Source organism: Oryctolagus cuniculus, chromosome X (assembly GCF_964237555.1).
Source record: "Oryctolagus cuniculus chromosome X, mOryCun1.1, whole genome shotgun sequence".
NCBI classification, from domain to species: Eukaryota; Metazoa; Chordata; class Mammalia; order Lagomorpha; family Leporidae; genus Oryctolagus; species Oryctolagus cuniculus.
This window is the reverse complement of record NC_091453.1, coordinates 25,644,293-25,671,856: the sequence shown is the minus strand read 5'-3', so window position 1 is coordinate 25,671,856 and position 27,564 is coordinate 25,644,293. Positions and strand designations below refer to the sequence as shown.

The 27,564-nt window shown below is 50.0% G+C and overlaps 1 long non-coding RNA gene across 1 annotated transcript; it reads left to right on the top strand.

Annotated features, from left to right (window-relative positions):
* The first annotated feature begins 11,036 nt into the window (after nt 1-11,036).
* LOC138847581 (uncharacterized) lies at nt 11,037-15,369 on the top strand. Its single transcript, XR_011385467.1, has 2 exons — nt 11,037-11,217; nt 13,058-15,369. It is a non-coding gene; the product is annotated as an uncharacterized lncRNA (long non-coding RNA).
* The last annotated feature ends 12,195 nt before the right edge of the window (nt 15,370-27,564 follow it).

Below are 27,564 nucleotides of genomic sequence, written 5' to 3'. Positions count from 1 at the left end.
TAGCCCGTTTGGTTATCCACTCGCCTGGAGCGGCATCACAGGGCTTGTGTTTGAGCGACCCTTACGAGTATGTCACAATGCCAAGGTCCCCTCATTTCATCTCATCACATAGGTGTTGTACTATCTCACATTGTCCCAAGAAAGGTGAGCAGAGTGGAAGATATTTTGAAAGAGAGAGACCACTCTCATGCAAGTTTTATTACAGTGTATTTTTGTACTTGTTCTATTTTATTATTAGTAATTGCTAATCTCTTACTGTGTCTAATTTGTAAATCAAGCTTTATCACAGTGTATAGGAAAGAACATAGTGCACACTTGTACAGAGTTCAATATTGTCCACAGTTTCACTTATCCACTGGGGGTCCTGGAATGCAGCTCCCAAGGCCAAGAGTAGACTACTGTAGCTGAAAGCAAAGGAAAAAAAATATATGCCATGAAAAAGAAATCAAATCAAGCTGGCCTAGCCATCTCAATGTAAGATAAAATAAAATCCCAGGGAACAGCACCGTATAGGTCAAAGAGGGTGGTAGATACTGGGAAAAGGGATGATATTTGCAGAATATATAACAATTATGAACACATTTATTACCCATACAGCTAAATACATCCAACACCTACAGTAGTCTAGGCATTGTTCTAGATTTGAAAGATATAGTAGAGACCAAAAAAGGTAGAAATGCTTACTTATGTTAGAATTTGTAGCCTATGCAATTATCAGTGTAGCCTCAAGTATTTAAAGCAACAACAGACAGAATCAGAGAATCAAGTACATCAACCAGGAAGTGTACCTAGTGATGTTAAGATTTCTCTTTCAGGGACCGTTGTTGTGGCATAGTGGGTTAAGTTGCCACCTGAAGCACCTGTATCCTATATGGGCGCTGGTTCGAGTCCCGGCTGCTCCTCTTCCAATCCAGCTCTCCGCTATGGCCTGGGAAAGCAGCAGAAGATGGCCCACGTCCTTGAGCCCCTGCACTCACGTGGGAGACCCAGATGAAACTCCTGGCTCCTGACTTCATCCCGGTCCAGCTCCAGCTGTTGCGGACCATTTGGGGAGTGAACCAGTGGATAGAAGACCTCTCTCTCTCTCTCTCTCTCTCTCTGCCCCTCTCTGTGTAACTCTGACATTCACATAAATAAATATCTTTTTTAAAAAAAGATTTCTCTTTCTGAAAACTGATGAATAAAGAAGACAAAAAATAAATAAACCTATTGAAGATTTGAACCACACAAGGCATACAATTTAACTAATAGATATGAATAGAATCTTTTTTTTTTTATTTTTTTATTTTTTGACAGGCAGAGTGGACAGTGAGAGAGAGACAGAGAGAGGAAGGTCTTCCTTTTGCCGTTGGTTCACCCTCCAATGGCCGCCGCTGCAGCCGGCGCACCGTGCTGATCCGATGGCAGGAGCCAGGAGCCAGGTGCTTTTCCTGGTCTCCCATGGGGTGCAGGGCCCAAGCACCTGGGCCATCCTCCACTGCACTCCCTGGCCATAGCAGAGAGCTGGCCTGGAAGAGGGGCAACCGGGACAGTATCCGGCGCCCCGACCGGGACTAGAACCCGGTGTGCCGGCGCCGCAAGGTGGAGGATTAGCCTATTGAGCCACGGCGCCGGCTAGATATGAATAGAATCTGACGCCCAACAGATTACATAGTCTTTTTGGATGCACATGAGACATTCACAAAATGATGTAGCACAGCATACCAAAAAGGCATCGTAAAATTCCTCCCAAAGCCTCAACAGCACTCAGGGCCCGGGCCCTTTTTCTTTTAGCCTTGCGACTCTTTTCTGCGAGGACTTTTGGAAGGCAGAGCAGCAGAAGGTTGAATGACTCTATTATCGTTTAATTTGCCTCTCCCCAGCAAAAGCGGAATGCAGACGGCAATGGCCGTGAACAGGCCTGTCCCTATTTTTCCCAGTGGGAATATTTTCTGTGGGCAGAGTGTGCCTCTGGTTCTCTTCAGCCCTGTTCTTGCTCTTAATCTGGGTTTTTGCTCAGGAGAAATAGAAGGGGGCCAAGGCAGGAGGGAGGGAGTTCGCTGCTGCTTCTGCTTCTTCTTTTAAGAATTATTTTATTTATTTGAAAGACATAGTTACGGAAAGAAGTAGAGCCAGAGAGAGAGAGAGAGAGAGAGAGAGAGAGAGGACGTCCATCCACTGGTTCACTCCCCAAATGACTGCAGCAGCCAGAGCTGAGCTGATCCGAAGCCAGGAGCCAGGAACCAGGAGCTTCTTCCAGGTCTCCCATGTGGGTGCAGGGGCCCAAGGATCTGGGCCATCTTCCACTGCTTTCCCAGGCCACAGCAGAGAGCTGGATCAGAAGTGGAGCAGCCAGGACTCGAACCCACAACACCGGCTGTAGGGGAGTTTGCTTCTTTCTCAGTGTGGCAGGGCCGGTGCTGGTGCCAGGGAAGGACTTTCCTTAGCACTGATCCAGACTCTGCTAGTTGGGGATGAGCTCGTGGGGTTTCTAGGCTGCCTCGGTGGGAGAGCACCAGGTCTTAGGGAGAAACTCTGCCACTGTCTGCTAAAGTCGTCACCGGGATTGCACCAACAAAAATCAGAAGTTCCAAGACACTGCATCCCAAGTTTTAGCAGGAAGCCCTCCTGGATCTGGCCCCTTCATCAGGGGGCAGATTCAAGAGAAATCTTAGCACCAGCTGCACTTCCTGGCTCATCTACTTTATTCTCTGCTTCTGTCCATTGTTTTCATCCCAATCATCAAATAGTGTTCCACTGAGGGCCAAATTTCACACCTAAATCTATGCCCCTCCTCTCACTTCTCTTTAATTCCAAAGATCATCTCAGCCTTTCACGCATATTTTCACGACCAGGTCTGAGCAATTCTTGTTCTTTCATCCCAATTTTTATCTTGAAAAAAGTTTCACGAATATAGGGTCCTTTTAACTTCAAATAGTAGTCCCTCTCCCACCTCCCCACCCCTGCCCTCTGCTACCACTTTATTTTTCAAAACAAAACAAACCAAAGCAAACACATTAAAAACAAAACAAAACAAAACAAAAAAAACAAACAAACAAAAAACAAAGCCGAGGCAGTGCAATAGAAATTCAGACATCTCCAGGTTGATGCCGTACTTCTAGCGGCCTTTCGGACGTAATTCTCAACTCTCACCCACATATTTGAAAAATAAATGAGTCTTTTGATTGGCATTTGGAGTATTGGAACCTGAACCCCGGCTTTATTTTTAAAGCCCGTTCCCACTGGTATTCGCAGGCAAGCTTTGCTCTCTCGCCTTTTGACATTTAGGTGTTACCCAAGACAATAAATGGCCCAGATTTCAGTCTATCGAAGTGGAGATGGGATACCTGAGACCTGCTCCCGCCTCGTGCTGGGTTACCACTCGAGGTTTTTCACGCGTCCAGCTCTGTATTTAATGGTGTGTGGTCGTTAATTCGCTTTCACGTTTGAAAACCCCAGAAAAGCGGTCACTTTCCATGGAAGCTTCTTGTGAGAACGGACTCGGGCAAATGCATCCATTTTCACAGCTGCTGTCCACTTACTGTGATCCAAGTGTCTGCCCTGGTCGCCCCCAACGTCCATTCTAAACCTTTCTGGTGGATGCAGGCAAAATTGCCTGGGCCATTTCGGTGTAATTCTCTCCCTTTCCAATTTTTATTCTGAAGAACTTCAAATCTTCAGAAGAAATAACGGATGGCATAATGAGAACGCGGGTTGAGTCGCAAATCCTTATTTTGCTGTATTTGCTTGTCGGTCGGTCTTTTTGCATCTCTGTCTACCCGTCTTTTTCTTGGACCATTTGAAAGTCATTTGCAGGCATTGTGACACTGCGCCTTTAAATATTTCAGCCTTCCGTGTTTCCGAAGAGTCAGGAGACGCTCCTCCATAATCGCTCCTCCATAATCGCACATCCCAGGAATTTATATTGATATAAAATGATCATCTAATGTACAGTCCATACTGCAGCTCTGTCAATAGTCCCTATATTGTACTTTAGAGCATGTTCTTTCCCTGATCCAGAATCCAATCTAGGATCAATACTGCATTTAGTTGTCATGTCTCTTTAGCCTCCTTTAATCTGTTGTTCTAAGGAGGTTGGTAGCTTTTGATGGGAAATGGTATTTAGAAACCAAGGCCTAGGTGGGCTCATTCTCAGCAGTTCCTTTTAAGCCCGGCTGTGAGTTGGCTGCAGAGAGGATAGCGGTAGCCCACACTCCGTGAGAATTGGCTCAGACTTTTCTGCCCCATCTTCCGCCAGTCCAGCTGGGCGTTCCAGGTGAGGAGTGTGGCCAATGGAATCTGGAGCCAGACAGAGATCTGAGCCTCCCCGATATGGCCTGCGGAAACTTACACAGTCATTACGCCTGCTTTCCCGTCATTAGGATGAAAATCGCTGTTCCTAATTGCACTGCGTTGGGGTAAAGCTGAAACGATGGCACACGCCAAAGTTCCCCGCGTGTTCGTAGTTCCCAGCGTGCCTTCCACGGGGTGGGGGATGGAGGAGGAAGAGTGAAGAAAACTGGGCACGATCCCAGTGCTTGCAAAGCTTACCGTTTAGAAGGGGAGACCCGCGCAATACCATTTGGGCCCCAGTAGAAAGGCAGACCCTGCATCCCGCCCCCAATTCTCGTCTCCTCTAAGTCCAGCACAGTGCCTGGACATGGTGTGCTGGCTGCTGCTTGGATCCCTCAGCAACTACAGGCATTTCTCAGGCACCGTCACTTCATTTGGTTTCTCACTCCTTGGATTCCGGGACGGAGTGCAATCCGCGTAACGGATCGCTTTTGAGGAGGAGCTGAGTTTACGGGGGTTGAAATGATATCCACCCGAGATTGCCAACGAAACCGCCAGTCAAGCCCTACGTATTAGTCATCAGTCAACTGGTGAGAACGGGACCCATAGTGTGAGAATGTACGAGCCAGGTTCCGAGGGAGCCGTGCGGGGTGTTGGTAGACTCGAGGCAGGGGACCACAGAAGAGTGGGTGGTGTCGGGACAGCAGCTGAGAGGATGAGCTGATTGCTGCAAGCTAGCACAGGGTCCTGCTTCGTGTTCAGCTCAGAGCGGGGTCTCAGGCACCAGGATGCTCCAGGACTCGGAGTTCTCAGTTGAGCAGGGAGGAGTATGGAGAAAAGTGTTCTTGATGGCAGTTTGAAAAGGCGTAGGCAGAGGAGTAGAAGGCATCTACAGGTGGAAGCAGCCCAGGATAAGCCCCATAGCGTGGTGGTGAAGATGGAAGGCTCCAGAGTTTACACAGGCTGGTTCCAGTGCTTTCCCTGTGTGACCCTAGGTGGCTAACTCAACCTCTCTGAGGCTCCACTTCTCCCTTATCAGGTGTGGACAAATGACCATGTCTACCTGCAGCTGGTGGCTGGGTTAAGTGACATCATACAGAATACTGAATACATGATGAGCAGAATCACCCCCCACCACCACCACACTTAAAAAACCTTCCAGAGGCCCCAGTCCTTGGATGAGGGACCCTCCCCAGCATCAGGTCCACAAGAGCCCAGTGAGCTCAGCATCACCCAGAGCCAGTGAGGTCCAGACTCTGGCCTTGGCCTCTCTGGCTCACCCCCTGGGTCTCCACCGGGCTCCTGTGTGCCTGCGAGCAGATGGGAAGGGAAGCAGACAAAGCGAGGCTGCAGAAGCAGCAACTTGCTCTCGAACGGGCTGGCAGCCCCCCTCTCCCCTCCCAGCCTCACCCTGGGCTGGGAGCGCGTGCTGGGAAGAGGATTAAATCAATGCCAATTCACATCTCTCCAGAAGCTGGCTCCCTGATCCGAACTAATAAGCAAATCATTAGTGAGTTAGGGCTGGGGAGGGCTCGACGCGGAGCTCCTTCACTCCAGCCGTAAGACAAGCGTAAAAACCCCAGTGCCTGCTCCTGAGCGACCTCAAAATATTCAGACACAAGAGATTCTCTGCGGCACAGCAACCATCACGCTCTCCGGTGGCCCCATGGCCCTGGGGGGACCACCGCTGCCGGCCAGCGGCTTTCTTCCACACGGGGCTGTTGACCAGACCCTGAGCCCCCCAAACCTCGCCTCTCTCCCACCGGGCCCAGAAGCCAGCAGGCCACGATGCCCTCACCCCAACCCACCCTGCCTTGGCCCCCTTGCTTAGTTCCCGGTGAAAACCCATTATCTCTCATTTACATCTAAACTAGTTTTTCATACTATTTTAAAGACTGTTCCTCCCCTTCTGTAATCTCCCTGCGAATGAATTAAAAGTTGATTCTTGAAACGCACAAATCTTGGGGGCAGTTTCTTTTTGCTTCTTATTTAAATCATATGCTGTTTTGGACTCACCCTTTTATTTCCTCCCAATTATGATTTCTGGTGTGTTTTCCAGGGCTTTACAACATGGCATCTGATTATACACAAAGCTACAGAATAAAGCCCTGTTTTTCCCTTCATTAACGACACAAAGGATGGCTGTGTGCTCCACACAGCACTTTGTGATTTAATGCAGCTTTACAGTCTAAATCGCACCCGGCTTGGGCAAAGCAGATTTGGGAGTGAATCAACGCATTTTCTTGCTGCCAGGAGCTCCCTTGCAGATTCCAGCAAATTCTTTCACCGCACGGAATTAGCATTTGATTAAGCTCTGCAGACACGTTCAAACTTTTACCACTGAGTGCCGGCAGGGCTGCAGTAATCTCCTAAGAGGGAGGAACCTAGAGCAGCCGCCTCTGCCCCGCCTGCTCCCGGCGGTACACACGGCAAAAAAAATGGTGGGCGATGGATGGCGGGGGGGGGGGGGGCAGAGGGAGCAGGGTGGGGGTGGGGGCAGCGTCAATGCAGGGACACTTGGGATATGCCCTCGGCTTGTATTGCACCTTTCTGCCCTAAACTTGTACTAGACGGGGAGTCACGTGATCTCCAACCAGAACCGGGCTCCAGGTCTGAAAGAGTGGGGTTGGATCTTTCCTGGTGCCCCTGCCCAGCTCTGTGGCCCCGTCTCCCAGGCATCCACCCAGGCGAGCTCGTGATTCTGCAAGTTATGCCTCCCAACAGCCTGGGTTTAAAATCTCGTCCGTTTCCATTATGCAAATGTGCAAAGCGGAAGTTTATCGAACAGGGGCTTTGTACCTAGAAAGCGGGCGTGCCAGCATGGGGGGCTATAAAGGCTTTATTGCCACAACTTTGGGGTGATTGCTTCCCTCGCAAATGCCAGGAGCACGATTGAATTATGCAGGTCTTCCCAAACAGGTGGCAATAAAAACTTTACAGCTTCTCACACCATCGCATATTTTGTTTATGCCTCTTAGGTGTCTTATTTTGTTAGTTTTTTTTTTTTTTTGGACCCTTCTGTTGCTATGGAAACAGGAGTAGGTGGAGGTGGCTCCCCTGTACCTGTTAAGTCTAATGCAAGGTAAGTCGGTTATCATCCAGTGCGAGGAGGGGAAACAGCTGGTCCTGGAACATCAGAGCTATTCTGGAATTCCACAGCATCCCTGAAGGGGTGGAAAGGAATGTGGCAGAAGGGCCCATTTCACAGATGGTAAAACAGAGGTCTGAAAAGCCTCTTTCTGCAGTCAGCAGGCTCACCACATAGGAGGAAAAGCAAAAGAGCAAAACGAGTGGGTCTTTCAGGTGCCTGTTTGTGTATGGCTGTCATCGGACTTCAAAATTAAAATCAGCTTCTCGGTTTTGGTGACCTGAGGGTTTTCTGTTGCTGGCGGCTGCCAGGCCAGGGGATGGTGGACCATCTATGGCCCGGGACTGGGGATGGCTTGACTATAGAAGAGGGTAGCCACAGCCTCCCCTCCCGAACGTGACAAGGAGAACACACTCGGGCCGCGGAGGAGTGGAGTAAGGGCGGGAAGGGTCCAGACGCCCTCTCTACTCCAGAAGGGACAATTGGCCAGCAGGTGCAGGTAATGCCAGAGGTGGAGCTGCTGTTTCTGTTGCCCCCAGGATGAGTGCTTCTGGCCTGGGCATCCTGTTCAGCTGTCTCCTTTGGGAGGGCTGGGAGTCCACATCCTTTTTAGAGGAGAGAGGAAGAGGGCAGGAAAGAGGAGGAATCTGGGGGAGGGGTGGTCCCCATTGGAGCTTTCAGCAATTACAGAGAAGAAGTCCTCTCAGAAGAGCACACCTCCCTTGGGGTGCCCTCATGGAAACAATGGTATCCTCTCACGAGCATGAGGGCGTTGGTTTAAGCGGGTATTGACAATGAACAGGAAGAGCTGGATTTCCCAAGCTCTCAGTGCACTTGAACATGTCCCGCAACGGTCCTGTCCCTTGGTTTCTCTATTACAAAAACATTCATTTATTTTCACCTACTTGAAAGGCAGAGTGACACACACACACACACACACACACACACACAGCGAGCCAGCAAACGAGAGAGCTCTTCCATATGCTGGTTCACCCCCTAAATGCCCTCAGCAACTGGGGCTTGGTCACACTGAAGCCAGGAGCCAAGAACTCCATCTGGGCCTCCCACAGGGGTGGCAGGGGCCCAAGCACTTGCGCCATCACCTGCAGCTTCCCAAAATGCATCAGCAGGAAGCTGGATTGGAAGCAGAGTAGCTGGCACTTGAAGCCGGTGTTGTGATATGGGATGTGCTTGTCCCAAGGGGAGGCTGTGCCACACACCCTCCTCTGGCTTCCCCCATTTAAGGAAGACCAAATTTAATAGGTATCCTAGCTCAGTCCCACAGGGAGGTGCCATGAGTGAAAATGTGACAAAGAGCCACATTTGTAGAATTTTACGCTCGACGACGGGCTAATATGCATTCCTGTCCTGTTGAGGAATATCTCACCCACTCCTGGGCTGGATAACTAACCAAGGCAGGCAGGCTCCGCCCAGCCATCCCAGAGTCCTGTGCGGCGGCGCTGCTCAGAGCGGTCCTCGGATCTGGGCTGGCTCAGCAACAATTTGTTAGCAGCGACGAGACAGCACAGACAGTGAGAATAGCATTTAGAAGCTTCTATAACAAATGACAGGGTGATTTTCTATCTGTTGAATCTAAATACTGACACTCTGGGCTTGTTTAATTTTATTTTTCCCCAGTAATTCATTTTTGCCATATTTTCCCAAAGATTTGCCCGTGACAGATTAGCAAAACAGAAAATAAGAACCCACTGGTCTTGCGGCACAGGTAGCTGGAGCAGCAGTGCGCTGTGGGACCCCACAGCCACCCTCCTGCCACAAGACCGTAAAAGGAGGCTCCCGTGGCTGCTTTCTGTTGATTCGATTATGCCACAGAGAGCCCTGCTCCTGGCGCGGCCGGGGCTTGAGGTTTGAGGAGCACGCCCATGCGGCTCTGGGTGCTGGCCCCCAGGCCTCCCTACCCTCTCAGCCTCCCCAGGCTGCATCTGCCTCCTGGGATGGCCCTGAGGGACCTCGCTCCCCATCAATCTTCCCAGAGCCTCGAGAGCATGAAACACGAGCTCTCTCCCAGTCCCCCCTCCCCACTTTCCTTTGGGTTCTAAGTGAACCTGAGCGAATGGCAGGAGCTATGGAACACGCAAATGAGATTTCATGATCTAGTTCATTAAGCTGTGAATCCCTGGGCCCACCATCCGCAGAGAGCTGCTCGGGCTTGTTTTCTCTCTCTCTCCCTCCCTCCCTCCCTCCCTCTCTTTCTCGCTCTGTCTCTGTCCCAGGGGAGACGCTCTGCACTACACCCATTAGTACCCTCCTCCAGCCTACGGACGGCGCCCTCCCCGTCCTCTGGCCCACCCACCTGCTGCCTTCTGCACACCCCCGGCACAGCCCTCCTGTTTCTCTGGGTGGCCTGGGGACAGCTTGGGCTTAGGACTTCCAGCCATATATATATATTTTTTTCTCTTAGCTCTGATCTTCTTGTGGGAATGCTATCTGCATAAAGCGAGTTAACTTGTTAGGAATACTCCCCCCGGGTCATAAGAAGGGCTCAAAACCAAAACCAAAACAAAATGAGCCATTGATACGTGAGCATTATTGTTTTCCAAGTTTTGATTTTGTGGTCTTGGGCAATTAAACGGAGAGCTTCGTTTTTCTCCTCCGTAATCGGGGGATTACGAAGATCTCCTTCATCTGGTTGTCATAAGGATTACAGGAATGATACTCAGGGTAAGGGGGACGGCCCCAGGAGAGTTGCACGCATTTCCCTGCCCCGTGCCGCACACCTCCGGCTTTCTCCAGATTTCTCCTTCTCGTCCCCCATCCCCACCTACGCCCAGGGACTCCCTTTCATAGGCAGACCTGAAGGTGTTTCATTCAGGCAAGAGGCGCCCGTTCTTCCGGCGTAGGCTGGGTATTCTGGTGAGTGTGTGCTTGCGGGTGACGCACTGCTAGGTCCCACGTGACTCTGGAAAGCCCATCCCCATGGCCCCTTCCTTGGGCATTGCCAGGCATTTTTGCACCTGGGCAGGGGGAGCTCAGGAGACACCAGCAACCAGTCCCTAAGAATGCAGCGTCTGACCGCTTCACTCATTCAGCTCTTGGTTTCTGGTTTTAAAACTTGACCTCGCCTCCAAGATTGCCTGGGGCCTGCTTCTTTTTCAAGTGCACAGAGACGGTCACTTTTTCCTCATGCTACTAATTTTATCAATTGTATTGTTTCTTCTTTCTTTTTTTCTGGCAGCCTCTTCTCCACCATCTTTTTCCCCTCCTCAGCCTGCCTGGTGATTCAAACAAAAGCTTACGAGAATGAAATAAATACAATCGTGAGGAAGAGTAGCAATAAATCGAGCCGTTATATTAATTATTGTCATCTTTGGAGTTCTCTTGAGCTGACAGGCAATAGGGAAGACACGTATTTTAACACCTATTTAATGTCAAACTCAGTGCTTTGGAATCCACTCTGTATTTTATTTGACTTGCTCCTTTACAAAGTTGCCCAAGCCACCAATGATTCCAGAAAACCCAATTGACTACCATCTACCAGCTGCTAGTTGCCAAGCTCACAGTGGGATGGTGGCTGGCAGGTGCCCCACAGTGGGTTTTGTAGAAGATGGCCGAGAGTGGCAATTGCTTAGGCCCCGACTCCATGTCCCAGCATGCAGTACAGCTGCTGCTCTCTTTCAGGAAAGTGTCAACGTTTACCACACTCTGCTTGTTCCAGGTACTGGGACTGCAAAGCAAACTGCCTTCGAACTCAGTGGCATAAAACAACCATTTGTTCAGTGCTCGGATGTGGGCCATCAGGAATTTGGACAGCGTGCTGCAGAAATGACCTGTCTGCTTCATGGTGTCCGGGGTCTCAGCTGGAAGACTCGAGGTCTGGGCACTGGAGCCATCAACAGGTTTGTGCACAGCTCTGTCTGGTGGGTGTGGCTGGTTGTCAGCGGGGACCTTGGCCGGCTGTGGCCTCTGTAAGTAGTCTGGGCTGCCTCACGTTGTGTATCCAAGAGCAGGTGTTTCTAGAGGGCCGGGTAGAAGCTGTGTCCTTTTTATGACTTAGCTTTGGAAGTCAACAGCATCATTTCTAGTGACCAAATACTATCAGCCACATGGAGGCTGTCCTTGGTGGCCCTCTTCTGCCTCCAGTTGAGAGGTGTTGGGTCCAGGCCTTGTGGCTGGAAGGAACAGACACTTGGACAATAGCCAGGATGATGTTCTACAGTGGAAGAGTTCTGGAATCTAGACCACACAGTCACACTTAAGGCAACTACCAGAATGACCTTGCATAAGCTCAGTTTGAACCAGGGCAGTTCTCTGCCTAAAATACCTTGACACCTTCCTATTGAACTTAGGGGAACACGCAAGCTTCCGGGCCCACAACTCCACCTGGAGCGCTTGTCACCCACTCACACTGCACTCCAAGCTCTGGTTTCTGTCTCAGACTCGCCTGACCTTCTCTTATTTGTGGGGTTCGAACAAAACATCTCCTCTCCAGAATGCTGCCTCTGTTTAGAGTGCTTCTCCACCAACTCATTCCCTTTAGTGGCTGAACAAGGTTCTGAAGCATCCAACTCCTTAGAGATCCTAAGACCACCCATTATTCCCTAAGAGGACTCACTGTGGCAGAATGGAAAGGCCAGGAGCGGCCGAGTCAGAATTAGCCTGTCCGCCATGACTTTCTAGACCCGTCCTGTCTAATAGAAACGTCAAGAAAGTCCCCAAAGTGAGCCATATGAGTCATTTAGAAATTTCTAGTAGTCACATGAAAGGGTAAAAAGAGATAGGTGAAACCAATTCTCCGGATACATTTAATCCGATATATCAAAAATATTTTCCATTCTTTTTTCACATCTAATCTTTGAAATCTGATGTGTGTTTTACATACACAGTGTGTCTCCAATAGAACTAGCCTCACTTCCTACACTTATTGGCCACATGTAGCTACTGGCTATGGCGTTAGACAGCATAGATAGCTGACATTTCCATCATCACAGAGACTTCCACTGGACCGTCTGCGCCTAGAGTGTCTTTGTTACATACAAAAGCTTTAAGGAGCACAGTGCTCACGGAGTTCCGGACTCCCGTGTGCCAGTGTTGTCCCTAAAAGTTGGGAGCAAACCGCGTCTTATAGAATTCAGTGATGCTTCAACAACCCGGAGGGCTGACTATTTAAAGGGAAACTGAAGCCAATTGTTGAAAAAAAGTTTTATTTGGAAAAAATTGCAATCTCACAGAAATGTTACAGGAGTGGTCAGAGTACAAAGAAAAGGCAAGTACTTCTTTTTTTCCTGTATTGAGCTAATTTTAACATTTTACATCTTATCCCATTTGTTTTTATCATTTGTGGAGATTTGGCCACCCGTGGATGGAAAATGTAGTTAAGCATCCAATGGTTGTGTCTGTACTGACGATGCACAGACTTTTCTTCTGTTCACTAAACAAAACAGTGCAGCAATTAATTACTTAGCACGCACATTGTATTAAGTATTACAAATAATTTAGAGAGGATTTAAAGTACACAAGAGGGTTTCATAGTCCCATTTTACAAACGGGACTTGGGCAGCTGCCCATTGTGGTATCCATGTTGAGTGAGGGGTAGGGAGGGTCCTGGACCCAGTGCCCTGTGGCTGCTGAGGGACAATTAAACCTAACTTTTCCTGTACACTGTTGGAGGAGAAGTTGCTACTCTTCAGGCCGCTGGAATCTGTGTGGCTCACAACAGTGAAAATGTTTTTCTCACAGATCTGGCGACTGTGAAGTTCAAGGTGCAGCTGGCAGCAGAGCCACGGTCTGGTTCATAGAAGGCATCTTGCAGCTGTGTCGTCACACGAAAGAGGGGTGAACTAGCTCGCTGGGGTTCCTTGTATGAAGGTGCATGCACCCCGCCTTCATGACGTCACCCCTCCCAAAGACCCCCACCTGCTAGTACTGTCACATTGGAGGTGGCTAGCGTTCCAACACGTGCCTTTTGAGGGGACACACACACTCAGACCCTAGCCCTTTATTTTCCAACACTCCAGTATTTGCTAAAGATAAGAATAGTCTCTTACATAACTCCAGCAAGTCAGCAACAACATAGTTATTGGATTTAGTAAATACATCAGCAATGCAGTGTTTTCATCCGGCCGACCTACCACACATAAGGACGCTTTCCACAGCATGTCCCCACCCTGGGACAGCATCTCGTCTAGGAACTACATTGCATTTGGTTAACTCCTCTCCTTCTGTGTCCTATGTGTAGCATGTTTCAAATAGCCAATTGTTTCAAAGTGCGGAACTCTTCATGAAGTGACTCTCCTCCTCTCTCCCTCTCCACCTTATTTCTTTTGCAAGTTTAGATGGTCACTGTACCGGGCTGGTGAACACTGCTATTTTAGAAAAGTACGTGTGACACAAGAGGCTGTGTTCACCAAAGCCCTAAGTCTAGGGTAGGGCCTGAACCTTGAGTTCTGACAAGGGGATCTCATGAAGCCAACTCTTCCTAATCAAGGGCTGTCTTGCAAGTGCATCCATGGCCAGCGGGGTGGGGCAATGGCCCTGGGCTTGTGTCAGCAGCCAGCGAGGCCGCAGAGCCTCACTGATCCTCCTGGCTTTCCTTGCCTTCGCAGGGACCTCGCACATGCGTACAGCGGGCCCACACCAAGGCAGGCGGCGGCTGGCTGATGCCTGCAGAAAAGCTGGCTTTCCTACTCTGTGATTTAAGACCCTGCTTCTCCACGAGTTCACATAACCTCCTCTGACTCTCTAGATTGCAAAACCAGGCAAGAGTTCCCTAAACCCTCAGGAGACCCGAACAAGTCCTCTCGCTTGCTCAATTAGGGCGACAGACAGATCACAATGGGAGGAAACACTAAATTAACTGTGACAGTCATTAATATGACCTGCTCAGTGGCAGCAACTGTGTTGGGGGATCGCGGATCCGATGGCTATAACATACTGGTGATGGGGCTGCCCCCATTGGCTCTGTGGCGGGCCTTGAACTTGCTGGAAAAGACCAGGCCTGCACACAGGGCCCTGTAGTCATGGCAACGGGCTCTCGCTCAGCAAAACACATAAAGATGATTCATTTTGTTTTCCTTTCTTTTCTTTCCACCCAAATTTTCATGTGGGTTGGAATCTATTTTTAATTTTTTTTTTCCTTGGAGGAGAGGCTATTTTTAATTTTGTTGCCTCCCTCCTGGGGGCCTGCCAGGCCTCAATTTGAATGACCAAGGGAGGTGGGCCGCACCAGGCTTGAAGTCCCACAACTTTTCTGGATTTTTCCAGGGTTGGGGGAGGGGTGGGAGGCAGGGGAAATGGTTGGCAACGGGGCAGGAGTGGCCTTGGTATCAAAGGTGGAACCTGAAGTCTTGAACACATCCTTCAAGTCCCCGAGCTTGCCGGCTCTCAGCAGGGGAAGAGGGAGCCCTCGCGTAGTGTTTCCAGCACTGATGGGAATTTTGCCTTCAGTAAATTACACTCTTCCCAATGTGACACAACGTGTTCATAACCGTTTTCCTATTGGGTCTGTGAGGGAGTTGGTGTGATCCACTACACCCATCCATGCCAGGGGCCCACTCTCAGATCCCCCCCCACACCCCGGGAAGGTGCTCTGGCCAATGGAGCGAGGGCAGAAGCCATGTGCGCACTGCCACGCAGCCTGGTCCCTAACACTTCCCCCATGACCTCTGCCCTTGCTCTCTTTGTTCCCTATCCGCAGAGCAGCCCTCTGAGGACATCCCCTGGGGGATGGCGAAGCCATCTGAAGCCAGAGCTTCCGAACCCAGAAGGCTGTGAACTTGGACGGGAAGAGGAAGCCGCCTCTTTACCTCCACTAACTTTCTAATGAGATTTAGCATTTCCTTTAATTATGAACAAGGCAGGCAACAAACCTCACAGTATTAGCAGTACCTGAGACCTTGTCTCCAACAGAGATCAGAGATATTTTGGATCATATTACGGTTGTTACGCGGATTTCAAAATATCGTTTTCACTTATCATTTCCTCGAAATTACAGTGGTTATTAGACCTGTCACTCTATCTTATTAATTACTGTGTTAATAAAGAAGCATACATATTACAATATCGCAATTGTGGTTTTTTTTTATTTTGATAACTACATTTCAGTGTAATTGGTTTTCTCAGTAATTTTGTTTTATGATATACATTCACAAACCTGCTTCTGAGAAGGAGCCCCTGGGTGCTGCTCTGGTTTGAATATGGCTAGTCCTCTCTGAAACTCATGTTGAAACTGGATTGCTATTGGGACAGCATTGGGAGGTGGGGGTCTTTGAGAGGTGAGGAGGTCATTGTCCCTTTTGCCCGCACCTGCTTGCCCACATCTCCCATTCACCTTCTGCCCTATTATGATGCCCTCAGCAGACACTGCCGCTATGCTGTTGGACTTCCCAGCTTCCAGAACCATGGGACAAAACACACCTCTTTCCTTTAGACATTACCCAACGTAGCAACAGAAAACCAACTAAGACAATGGGCTTCATCACACTGCCAAAGTAGTCCACGGTCCAGAAGGAGAGCGATCCTGGCATCCTGCTCCTGGATCACCACAAGAGAGTGCCCGCCACACGTTTGTATACCCAACACCCACATCCACATCTCATCCTTCCGCCCTTCCGACCTCTGAGAGAGAGGTCCTGTCTTTTCTGTAGCTCAGCCTCCGGATGCCTCTGCGTAGTGGCGGTGCCACAGGAAACTCTCTTCCTCCGTTGACCTGTTTATTGCTTTTTCCTGTTTATGAGCAAGGCTTGGTGAACAATGCTCTAGAACGTTCTGTGTCTCTGTTGTCCAATTATGGTAGCCACAAGCCATGCGTGACGACTGAGCATTTACCACCTAGCGTGACTGAGGAACTGAATATTTAAATTTCCTTTGTGTCCATGAATTGAAGTAGCTACATACTGGTAGCTCCCATACTGGGTGGCTGCGTGCTGGAGCACAGCTTCTCAGGGTGAGCATGCATCCGAATCAGGTGGAGGGCTGGTTAGAACGAACAGCAACGGGCCCATCCCAGAGTTTCTGAGTCAGTGTGTCCGGACTGCGCTTGACAATCTTCCGTTCCAGCTAGTTCCCAGGGGGCTGCTGCTGTGGGTTCAGCTGATTGCAACCTATTGCCACCATTTTGGGCTGGATGATCCTTTGTTGTAGGAGCTGGGCTGTACTTTGCAGGCTGTTAAGCCCTGTTCTGGCCTTTACCTATCAGATGGCCATAGCGCCCGCCCCACCCCGCCACTTGTTACTACCCAAACTGTCTTCAGACATCGTCAGATTTCTCTGGGAACAACATTCCTCCCCTGCTCCCCAGTTGAGAATCACTGGTCTGGACACATAAAAAGATCTATTTTGTTTCATTTTTTAAAAAAGATTTATTTATTTATTTGAAAGAGTTGCACAGAGAGAGAAGGAGAGAGAGAGAGAGAGGTCTTCCATCCGCTGGTTCACTCCCCATTTGGCCTCAACAGCTGGAGCTGGGCTGATCCGAAGCCAGGAGTCAGGAACTTCTTCCTGGTCTCCCATGTGGGTGCAGGGGCACAAGCACTTGGGCCATCTTCCACTGCTTTCCCAGGCCATAGCAGAGAGCTGGATCAGAAGCGGAGCAGCCAGGACACCAACTGGCGCCCATATGGGATGCTGGTGCTTCAGGTCAGGGAGTTAACCCGTTGTGCACAGTGCCGGCCCCTCATTTGGTTTTTACATTGGCGTCTAAACATAGGACATTGAAGAAAAGGGGACCAGAGTTATGGCGTAGCCAGTAAAGCTGCTGTCTGTGACACGGGCATCCCATATTGGCACCAGTTCGGGTCCTGGCTGTTCCACTTCGGATCCATCTCCCTGCTAATGAGCATGGGAAAAAGTAGCAGAAGATGGCGCAAGTGTTTGGGTGCTCGCCACGCATGTGAGGGACCCAGAAGAAGCTCCTGGCTTCTGCTTGGCCCAGTGCTGGCCATCTGGAGAGTGAACCAATGGATGGAAGATTTCTCTCTCTCTGTCTCTGACTCTGCCTCTCTGTAGCTCTTCCAAAATAAATAAATCTTTTAAAAAATACACTATCTCGGATTTAAATATGAAAATTTCTTCTTACATCTGCTCTGAAAATGCCCCATATTATACATTTTAACATAATAAATATTATTATGTTTCAACAACATGCCAGACTAGGCTGGAGGGCTTTCTTTTGTTCCCATTAAAAAGAATCAGTTGTGTGTACGGCTTGGCGCTCCTCAGGCCCTGTGTGGGTCTGCTTGTGGCTGCTGTAACAGCATATCACCGACTATGGCGTGATGGAGAAGGAAGAGAAGGGGAGGGAGTTGGCGTCCCAGCGCATGCGCGTCTGGCGAGGGCCGTCCCGAGGCCCCGCAACATGGCGGCCCGCGGCGTGCAAGGCCAGGCCGGAGGGACAGGCCAGTGGGCTGAGCGCCCTCGCGGAGCACGCTCAGTCTCAGGATGAGGACCCCCTCCTCCCTCCAGGTACTGCATCTGCACGGGTGGCGCCCTCAGGGCCGCGCCCCTCACACCCTTAGGGGGCAATGAAGTTCCACGAGGACTTTCGGAGGGGCCATTCCCAGCTCTGCCAGCAGGCCGCCAGCGCCGGCTCCCCTCTCCTGGGCTGCTCGGCCCTTCCTTTGCCCGCACTCGGTGCTGGGCTTTCTTTCCCCTCTTTTGTCCCCGCCTCCCGGCTCCCCCTCCCCGCTCCCCCTGCAGTACTGTCTGGGCCTTTTCCAGCCCTCTGTGCTGTTGATTTTCCATCTCTGTTGCTCCTGCCATCTCCGGCCGGGCTTCTTCCTCTCCTCTTTTTTATCTCTAGTCTGTGTTTGTCTTGGGCTGGCCAAGTCTGGCCTCCGGCTGCGACGCTGGCTCCGCGTCTGTGTCGGCGTCCTGCCCCTTCGCTCGCTCACAAAGCAGCTCTGGACAGCCGTTAAGTGGAACACGGAGTTGGCCGATTTCGTAAGCATCCAGAGGACACACAGCTCAGGCTTCCTAGGCCGCGAGCCAGAGTCGCGTTAGGCCCCCGATCGGGAGACCTTTAGGATTTAGTGAGTGCATTTTTTCAAATGAAGCGTTTCAAAATCGTTGCGGCAGCCTGTGTCCTCGTGGTTATAAAGGGAGGCCCGATCGCTGTTGGTGGGACAGCCGCACGTGGCTTGACATTTGTCCTGTGCAGGAGTCACACATGTCACGGGCTGACATTCTCATACGGAGGTGACATTAAACAAACAAGGTGGCGGGGAACTCTTTAAATCACCGGCAATATTGCAGGCAGTCAATCAATAGGTGTGACAAGCCTTTGGCTTCTCAGAGAAACAGGCTTGACAGACGTGGTGCTGCTAATTTGGGGCCCTCTCTCTGTCTCCCTACCCTGTCTTTACTCACTGTTAGTGCCTTACCAAAAATGATCTTTTAAAAGACCCAGGCGGAAGACTATTTCTACCCACGGCTAGGTTTGTGGGATGACTTGGCAATATCAGATGGTTGACAAAAATTTTCTGTTTTCACCTGCCTCTTTGGGCTGGTGTCTGGGGCACTAAGCGGCCCACTCTATTTCAGCCCGCCCTTATGAGAGGGAAGACGGGGACTGGGAGGAGCCCAAGTGAGGCGGGCTCCCTAAGAAAAACTGGGAGGCTCTGTAGGTTCCTTGACAGAGATGCATGGTCCATCCCACAGTGAGAGAGGCCGCTTCCAATGCAAGCGCTCCTGGGACAGCCGGTTGGACTCAGCCAGTGTTACAAATGCCGTGTTATAAATCAGTAATATCAGAAAGTCACTCTTTGCTAGATTTTGGCTAAGGATGACCTGCTCGAGGGTTCTGGCTAACCGAGCGTAGGGAGTGATGCTGAGGGTGACAGGGACTCGCTCAAAGCTTGGCTTCTCTCTGATGGGAGTGGCGACCCCGGGAAACCACAGGAGCCATGCCCCACCTCGTCGTCAGGTACGGCGCGTGGTGGTCTGCTTTCACCCCAGAACCCAAGAGCACGGACCTCAGCTGAGGCTGCGAGGAGAGGGGTGCGAGGATTGGAAACAGCTCAGGGCGGGGCAGGGAGGGGAGAGGTCTGGTGAGACAGGAAACCAGCAGGGGTGCGGAGGGCAGCTGGGAGACAAACGCTGTGTAAGGCAGGCGGCCGTCTCTCTGAGTAGACATACTGCTGAGTGTCCTCCACAGGGGATACTGGCCAGGGAGGAGCCTGTGGCTTCGTCGCCAGGGTCTGTGACAAAGGAGAATGCACAACTTCCGGCAGCTCGCTTCGATCCCAGCCAGCTGTACAGGTGACAGTGCCTCTCAGCAGCTCTTAGGACCCGCAGCGCTCCAAAGCGTGACTGTCCTGGTCCGCTCGTGCCGCTGTAACAGCATGCCGTTGATGGGGGAACAGAAATGGACTGCTCACAGCATTCAAGAGCGAGGTGCGGGTGTGCAGGGCCTGCTGAGGGTCTTCAGGTTGCGTCCTCACACGGCAGAGGAGCGGAGAGAGCAAGCCCACTCCCTCAAGCCCTTTCCCGAGGGTTCTGGTCTCATGACTGCATCACCCCCCAAGGGCCCCACCTCTTGACACTGTCACATTGGCCACTGGGTTTCGCCACGTGAATTTTGGAGGACCCGTGTACACAACAGGAAGATCTAATCTGTCTTTTCTGTGACAGCTGTACACACGTGAAAGTGAGTTTACGTCGGTGCAAAAATGTTTCGAAATCCGTGCAGAGTGTTTTCAAATGCACATTTGCCATGAACTTTCAGAAGACCCTTTGTGCCCGTGTCCCGCCCGAGTCTCCTGTCCCTCAGTGTCACTGGCTATTCCTCATGCCCTGTGTCCTGGGACCCTTCGGACTACTATCGGACTACTCCTGTTGCAGTTAGCTAACGCTGTGTAATAACAGGCCACAGGACTCCTGGAGCAGTTACAGGGGGAATCACTGATTCTGATCGCAAGGCTGGATTGGCCAGGGGCCAGCCCGTCTGGACTGGGTTTGGCTGGGCAGTTCTGCTGATCCCGTCTAGACTTGTTTACATTTCTAGAGTCAGCTCATGGGGGCTGGACTTGATTAGGGCTGCTCTTTCTGCACCACCTGGCTCTCATCGCCTCTAGGGACCTGGGAGCTGGCTTGAGAATGTTCTCGTTAAGGTAGCTCACGCCTAAGAGAACAACCCAACTGTACAAGTGTTTTCCCAAACTTTGGTCTTGTGAAGCATGCTAAGGAAACAAGTCACACCACCAAATCGAAAGCCAAGGTTGCAGGGGAGGGGGGGCGGGGGGGATTCTGACTATTTGTGGGAGAAACTTGAGCGCAGCATGGCAAAGGGCAATGCTGAAGCAGCCTGTGGCAGATTTGATCTGATCAGATCACGGGAGACCTGGGTTACTCCTTCTCTTTTTCTGGACACTTTGTTTCTATTAAACTCAGCCTAAGAGCCAAGGAAACTTTGAGGTAGCCATACTGCTGGCTTCCAGTGAACTTTATACTGCTGGCTTCCAGTGAACTTTGCGGCAAGTTGAAATTGATAGATTTTTGGCCTGTGCTTGCCAAGTTCTGGACCTGTGCCATTGACCTTGTAGAGCCAAATGCAGGACGTCACAATTATTCCTACTAAATTGTATCTTGAAGGAAAAGGAGCCCAAAATAGTGAGATCCGTCCTCCTTCTTTCATATCTCATAGTACCTGTACCTTTGGTCATGACGTCACCGGGGTTCCTTCTGGTGACGAAGGCAGCAGTGTTGAATTGACACGCTGAAGAGAAAGAGCCCTGTGTTCCACTGTCAGAGACGATCCTCTGGTTTGCCGGAGATCTACTATTCTACATTTCTTGGGTCTAGCATAAATCCACCCAACGTAATCACCATCCAGCCTTCACTTCTCCATCACGCCCCCAGGGCTATGATGAGACCTTGTGGAATCCCTGCTGTGATCCCACGAAGGAGGCAGGGTTTACGGAGGAGGTGAGACAGAGCCGTTCTAGACTGCGGGAGCAGATGAGCCAGCTCCCTGGTCAGGATGGGTATGGGGGTACGGCTGGGGACAGACTCTTCACATGGGCACCAGGAGGTTCATAACAGCCGTGCCAGATGCAGGACTTGGAACATAAGGACAGGAAGGGAAACTGGGTTCATGTCACAAGGTGTCTTGGATACCAGGATAAAGATTTTGGAGTTTTTCCAACAAGTGTTGGTTTTCAAAAACTTTTTGCAATGTACAGTGGCTCCTTGGAGGTGCCTGAGGGGTTGCCTTGCCTAGGGGATTGTGTCTGGCACCTTGTCCTCCATTCTCCTGACTTTTAACACAGCACCTATCTCCCCAGAATAAAGACTACATTTCCCAGCTTCCCTTGCTCCTAGGTGTGGCAGTGTCATTTAATTAGATGAGACATAGGTAACTTCCAGGGACTGTCTTTCAATGCATGAGGTGTAAAACTTCTTCGTCCCTGGTTTTTTTTTTTTTTTTTTAAGATTTATTTATTTTATTTATTTGAAAGTCAAGTCAGAGTTACACAGAGAGAAAGAGAGGGAGAGGGCAAGGGCGAGGGCGGGAGGTCTTCCATCTGTTGGTTCACTCCCCAGATGGCCACAATGGCTGAAGCTACGCCGATCCAAAGCCAGGAGCCAGGAGCTTCTTCTGGGTCTTCCACGCAGATGCAGGGGCCCAAGGACTTGGGCCATCTTCTACTGCTTTCCCAGGCCACAGCAGAGAGCTGGATCGGAAGTGAAACAGCCTGGACTGAATTCATCCCTTCTTGCTAGGTGGCTGTAGATCATTAATATGAAGTGATATTGGAAACCTTTAATGGCAGAGAATCAAAATGGTAGTAATCTGAGTCCCCGGCCACATGGAATGCTTTACCAGCCATACAAGGACTAGTAGATTTCATTTTATGTTTGGAAAATATAAAATTCTAGAGGCCAGCATTGTGGCGTAGTGGGTAAAGCTGCAGCTTGCAGTGCCGGCAGTGCATATGGGCACTGGTTTGAGTCCCAGCTGCTCCACTTCCAATCCAGCTCCCTACTAACGTGCCTGGGAAAGCAGCAGCAGATGGCCCAAGTGCTTGGGCCCCTGCACCCGTGCTGGAGACCCAGAAGAAGCTCCTGGCTCCTGGCTTCAGCCTGGCCCAGCCCTAGTCATTGTGGCCATTTGGAGTATGAAGCAGTGGATGGAAAATCTCTCTCTCTCTCTGTAACTCTGCCTTTCAAATAAATAAATAAATAAATAAATAAATCTTTTTTACAAAAAACTAAACGAGCTTCTATCTATGTTATATGTTACATTTCTCTTAGAGCCAACTCAATCTAACTGATACAGAGGGCCAGGAAACCAAATGAAGGGCTCCCTCTCTGTTTTATCTGTTAGGGTTTTGCTAATAAGAAAGGACCACCATGCTGGGCACTGGAGGTCCATGGATGGTTCTGAAGTAAGGAGGGGTGCAGAGCCACTGTGTTTAATGACAACAGCCAAGACAGATCTAGCCATGCTGTACAAGGGACATCCAGTGCTGGTGGGAGACCACAGGCACCTGACTGTCTCTACGCATGCTGGGAAGTCAGCCCTGATGTGAGTAACTGAGACGCCTAGGTCTTCCCACCACCAGCAAACCTGTGGATTTATGGCCATGGGGACCTTGGCCACGCTGATCACCTCGCTTGGGTCACTTGGCACGGTCTTGTTGGATGGCTCATTAGCTGAATTTACAAGATGCTAGAATCTGCCTGGAATACAGGCACAGAGCTCAAGATGAGCTTGTCTTCGTGAAGCAGTGGTGGAGCATTTGCTACATGGTAGTCATGGGAATTTGATTTCCATTGCTGGTCATCACCATTCCAGTTAGTGAATACCTGTTTATCCTGCAGGAATGAAGACATGGCCCTGATTGCAAGGCAAACAAGTGGATGATGGCATCAGGGAATGACGGGATTTTAGTATAAACCCCACAGTCACGGAGTTAGGTATGTAACATTTTTTACTTTTGTGAAATTGAGTTAGGTATGTAACATGTTTTATTTTTTGTGAAGTTGATCTGAAATTGGTCTGGAGCTCCATTCTAGCAAACTATAGAAACTTGACCTGGTCCTCCACAGGAACTGAGACACTTAGAGATTTGTTTCTAAACTCCATTGGTTCAGGGTTCTGCTGCCAATTTCCAAAGCTTCTAAACTCTGCTGGGCTGACTGTGGTCCTGGCGTGAGTGCAAGGCCTCTGGCGTGAGGCTGGTCTCTGGCCTGCCCTGGTTGTCGGTGCGGGCGAAGGTACCTGCTCCGTTGCCTGCGTGTGGAAAACATCTGTGTCCTTTTTGTGCTCAGCTGGCAACTGTGCGGGCAGTCACCTGGTGGCTTCCTTGTTGGCCCGGGGAAATGTTGCCCGCTCTCACGGCGGGCTCTTGGCCACTCTGGGCTGTGCTGGGAATATGAGCAGCTCTCTGAGGTGCTTCTCATTTCCAGCCCTAAGACACCCCCTCCCAAAACACATGTTCTACCCCTTGGGCACGGTCTCAGCGTATCTGAAAGGCTCCTGCACTCCGGATTCCCCCCACCCTGTATCTGCCCTTCCCGCTGGGTTTGTCCTGTCCCGGCCCCAGGGATCACTGAGGGTTAGTCGCAGATGAGCTGGGCCCCCTTCCGATGGTTCTCCAGCGTGCCAACTCCAACACTCTCCCTTCCAATTCTCGCCTCTCGCCAGCTGGCCTAACCTTGCTCTGCTCTGGGGCAGGATCGTGCCTTGTTTCTGCTCTGTTGTTCGCCGCTCCAGTGGCAGTGCCGGGCCTCTTAGCTCCTTATTCTCTTGGCAGGCAGGAACCTTTGCTCTTTCAAGAGCTCCGTGCTTCTCATCGAAAGACCTGCCTTTCCAACTGTGGCCTCTGCTCGGAGTGTTCTGAAACTGCGCGCTGCCACGGCACCGGCTTCTTTGTCTCGGGCTGGCTCCTCAGCCCTCCCACACGCAGGCACACCAGGAATGCCGCTGCCCTCACACATGCAGGCCTGGACAGACAAGGGGGAGAGGCAGGGAGGACATTCCTGCTATTCTTTCTTTCAAGATATCCTATTATCCCAGTGGGTTTTTTTCTGTTTTGAATTATCAACCAAATCAGCAAACCTCAAAAAAAAGTGGCTTGTGAGGACTGTTTCTGAGTACCTTGTTGTTTATTTATTTTTTTTTAAGATTTAGTCATTTATTTATTTATTTTTTTTGAAGAACACAGGAAAGAGAGAGAGGTCTTCTCTATGCTTCCACGTGCTGGTTCACTCCCCAGATGGCTGCTGTAACAGCTGGGTAGGGGCCAGGACGAAGCCAGCAGCCAGGAGCTCCATCCGGGTCTCCCCCATGGGTGGCAGGGGTCCAAGTACTTGAGCCATCATTGGCTGCCTTCCAGGGTGCGTCTTAGTAGGAAGCTGGATTGGAAGCTGTGTAGCCAGGACTCTAACCGTTTATGGATTGTGGGTGCCCCAAGCGGTGGCTTAACCCACTGCGTCACAAAACTTGCCACTTGGTGCTCTTTCTTTATTGTGTTGTACCTTTTCTTTGTGGACGCAGTCTGCTACAGGCCTCCAGGACTCGGCTGTCTTTCTGGTTTCCAAGGGGCACATCCTCCTGCTTGCTAGCGGGAACGGGAGCACGGCTCAGAGCCAGAACTCCAGTCCCACACTGGAACAGCCTTTGTTCCCGTTCCTGTTTCTTGTGCAAAACTTCCAGTATTCAAAACATTTAGGGCGAGGGTGGGATTTAATTTTAATTTCTGTTTAAATGAAGTGCTGCCTACTCCCTCCTCTGCCACATGCATGTGGTAGAATACACAAGCGGACACAAATTCTTCCTCTTCCAACAAGAGGTTGAGAGGCCCTCTCCACCTGTGGATTCCGACCTTGGCTGTGTATTTGCTTTGGTCAATGGGCCCATAGCAAACACAGCACACGCGAATGAGTCTTAAGCTAGCTTGCTGCTGATGGGACATTTGTAGCTTTGTCACCCCTGTGACCTCAGCCGACCACAGACCCATGAGGGAGCCTGCCTGAGACCAGCCCTGCTGCCCAACTGAGCCTCGCCCAAGCTGCCATTGCATTGATTCCTGAGTGACAGAGATGGCTGTTTTTCTAAGTTACTGACTTAGGGGGTCATGTGTTAAGCAGAAAAAGCTCACTGCTACAGGATACAAAACATAATGGAATATTTGGTGAATTGGCACTTTGTATTTCTTGGGGTTTTAGACTGAACATCAATTGTATCCATACAGGACTATAGATTTATAAGAGGTTGAATTGTATAGAGTCCAGAATATACCTAAGCCCCCCCTAACCTTTTTAAGTTAATGAACTACCATGTCCAAAATGCAGATGCCAAAATAGTACACCACAATGCCATTAGATTAACTCAATTTATGTTGAATATATTTTTGTATGTGCATGGAAGATTCTAGAAGAACACTGAAGAAACTATTAATAGAGGGATATTGTTGGTTCTAGGAGTAGAGGGATGGGATAGTATGTTATTTACATCAAGTTTGAAGTTTTCATCATGATTGCCTGTTAATTCTATCATTAAAAATACTAAAATTAAAAAAATAAAGTCCAGGATAGGATGATGTTGTGACACAGCTGGTTAAGCCGTTGCTTGTGATGCCAGCATCTCATATGGGAGCACTGGTTCGAGTCCTGGCTGTTCCACATCCGATCCAGCTCTCTACTAAGGCACATGGGAAAGCAATGGAAGATGGCTCAAGTGCATGGGTCCCTGCATCCACGTGGGAGCGCAGGGTGGAGTTTCTGGCTCCTGGCTTCAGCCTGGCCCAGCCCTGGCTGTTGCAGTCATCTGGGGAATGAACCAGCAGATGGGAAATCTCTCTTTTTATCTCCATCTCTCCCTCTCTCTGTCAAGTCTGCCTTTCAAATAAATTAAAATAGATCTTTAAAATGAAACAAAGTCCATCACCAAATGATTCTAACCTAGTTGAAGGAGCTGTGCTGTTAGTTTCATATGTATTTCTTTTTTTCCTTAAAAACTCAGGGTCCAAAATTTATCCTGATTACTTCAGGATTTTTTGTTAGCATGGGCACCAGTGAATTGCATTTTTACTCTGGTAAGCATTTGCTGCATGTCAGAAATACTGCCTTAAAAGAAAGAAAATGCTTATTTATTTAGTTTTGTATTAATTTCCCACCTACTTCCAAGAAATATTTGAAACTCCTAAGGTAATGCATTAATTAAACGCTGCTAAGGCACAATTTCTAGCCAAGTAGAAGAATTTGTATTACCATAAGCGCTACATTTGCAAATTGGAAAAATAAAACACCATAAAATCTGACTTCATTGAGGGCTCCTGGCCCAGATCCACTGAACAGAGTCTGAATCAAGAGTAGGATCGGGATGGCTGAACCGGGAGATGAGGATCTTTAACTAGAATGAAAAAGACCCCGGGCCTGGATCATTGGCTTTTAGCTGCTGTTCACAGCCGCATGGCTAACCAGGGCCCAAGGAGCCAGCCTGAGGGCTCTAGAGAATTGCACTTTGCTTTTGAGCTCCAGGATCTGTCAAACCAAGGCTGCAAAAAGCGTACAGGAAACTCTCTGATTCTGAGCTCACATGGCTGCCTGGCTCTCCTGGGATCTGGTTAACCACATGATCCTGTGGCATCTGAGGATCATGTCATCAGCTTGCCTGTGCTGCACTCGCTGCAAAACGGCAGTGGGAGATTGACCCTCAGCTCAGAACGTGGACGTATTCCAAGGTTGGGGTTTGCTAGTGGGTTTTCCACATCAGATGCACAATATGGGGAGGATCTTGGCTTAAGGCACTACCGTGGTGGGCTAGGGGTGCTGAGGCAATGCTTCTCGGAAGCACAGTGAAGAAGTTAGATTGCAGTGACAATCCGAGCCAGAGCGAGGTGGGAGGAGTGAGGGCGGGGATTGGAAAGGGCGTTAAGAACAGTCGATTGCCTTACAAGTCCACAGACCTGTGTATGAAGTAGAAATACATGCACACTAAGTTTGAAATATTAACAGGAAATCTCAGAGGTGGTCTAAGTCAGAGCCCAGTTACATGGGCTCAATTCACGAGATCTTTACCAAAAAGACCCGGAAGCGTATGGGATGAGGACTAGTGGTTTGGGGGCTGGCACTGCAAAGCAGCCGGTGAGCTCCAAGGCTGCTGGCCTTTCTTCTTCCTTGCGGGCTGCACATTCTCTTCTTTCTCCTTTTCCCATTTTCTTCCATGCCTTGGCAGGTGCATGTTGTTTCCCGCTTACTCATTAACCCCGGCTGAGCTGCAACAGGCCGCTCCCTCTCAGTCT